We start from the raw sequence: 1,923 nt of genomic DNA, 5'->3' as shown, positions 1-1,923 counted from the left end.
GTATTTCCGATTTCTCCTCCTGGCACTTAGTACACATACTGTGGTAAATGTTTCCCTCACGTCCCGCGTGGTTCAGGGTTCAGGATCTGGAAGAGGAGCTGCACACAAATGAAAGAGAAGAGACAAGAGATCATTTGGAAATATTGGGGGCCAGGCAGGCAAGTCCAACTCAAGGGGAAGGACTTCCTCCTGTGCTCAGGCCTCACCAAGCTTTTATTGATCTGGGATACACCCATAGCATAGCCCTTAGGCAGGCGACCCCCGGCAACAGGCAGACTAGCCCATCATAATAATAAATGTAAATAAATAATATTATGTAAATAATATTATTTACATAATAATAAATGGGGAAGTTGCTTCAGCTACCACTGTCTGGACAAACAGAGGTGCACGCCCAGCTCTGACCTTTGCTAGGGCTTCAAAGGTACCCAGCCTTTAGGGGGTTTCTCTGTCTACGCTTATCAGCTAGTGAAGACAATAAGCGGTTTCCCACAACATACTCTCAACCCGTTTGTCACCTGGGGTCTGAACTCTTGCCCTTGCAAATGTGGGTTTTTAATTTGGGAAAGGAAGTCTTGCACCCCACACCCCCTCTCCTGCAGTGAGGTCACTTCGCTGAGAGTTGCCCATTGAAGGGATCCCACCTCGGGCCTTATGGCCCATTCCTGGTATTTGACATGGTGGAGGGGGGGTATCGCCTCCCTACATCCCATTCTCTCTTGGTCCATCACCCATCTCAGGCTGCCCTCCTCCCGCCTCGGCCATTTTTTCTTCATCTGGCTGCCTTCTTTCGCCGTTTTCCCTGTGGTCACTTGCTTCTTGTGTCTCACCTCCGGAATGAGGCCCAGAAATCAGGATTTTAAAAAGATTCCCAGGTGATTCTCATGTGCAGCCAAGGTTGAGAACCACTGACCTAACAGAACCTGAGGTTTACAAGGTTCTACCTACCCCATCCTGCCCACTCCCATCACCTCTCCCTCCCAAAGCCCCTACATCCCCCCCCCCCCCCATCAGCACAGACCGATCCCTGTGTGGGGCAGTCTTCCCTCCCACCCCATGGTCAATCTCTCCTCCTCTCACAGCTCTTGGTTCTGTTACTTTGGTTCTCTTCCCAACTACATTTCACGTGGATGTTTTCGCGATTGTTTGGTAAATGCCCATCTTGCTCTCTAGCCGGACAGCCCCATGAGGCTGGACAGAGTTACGCTCCCAGTTAGACTATCCTGGGGACTGGCCTGCTGACATCGGGGATGCTCATAAAATGTTTGTTGATTGAATTGGAAAACATTTTCTGAGACATGACTGATTGCTGGTGACAGGTGAGATTCTGGATGTAATTTCTTTTAAAAAAAATATGGTTTTTTAAAATATATTTTTTATTGATTTTTTTTTACAGAGAGGAAGGGAGAGAGATAGAGAGTCAGAAACATCGATGAGACAGAAACATCGATCAGCTGCCTCCTGCACACCCCTTACTGGGGATGTGACCGCAGCCAAGGTACATGCCCTTGACCGGAATCGAACCTGGGACCCTTCAGTCCGCAGGCGGACGCTCTATCCACTGAGCCAAACCGGTTTCGGCTAAAAAAAATATGTTTTTGTTAATTTCAGAGTGAGGAAGGGAGAGGGAGCGAGATAGAAATATCAGTGATGAGAGAGAATCACCGCTCGGCCGCCTCCTCACATCCCCTACTGGGGATCAAACCTGCAACCTGGGCATGTGCCATGACTGGGAATCAAATCATGAACTCTTGGTTCATGGGTTGATGCTCAACTGCATCGGGTGGGGCTGGATGCAATTTCTTTATTTCCAATTTTTCAGAGCAGGGTGCTTACAATCCATCAAGGAAGATATACGATTACAATGCGTTGTGTATCCGTCAGATGGCAGGCAGTTAATGCCCAAGAAGACGAGAAAATGTG

Source organism: Myotis lucifugus, unplaced genomic scaffold, assembly GCF_000147115.1.
Source record: "Myotis lucifugus unplaced genomic scaffold, Myoluc2.0 scaffold_482, whole genome shotgun sequence".
NCBI lineage: Eukaryota > Metazoa > Chordata > Mammalia > Chiroptera > Vespertilionidae > Myotis > Myotis lucifugus.
The sequence above is the reverse complement of the archived record's forward strand: the minus strand, read 5'-3'. Positions refer to the sequence as shown.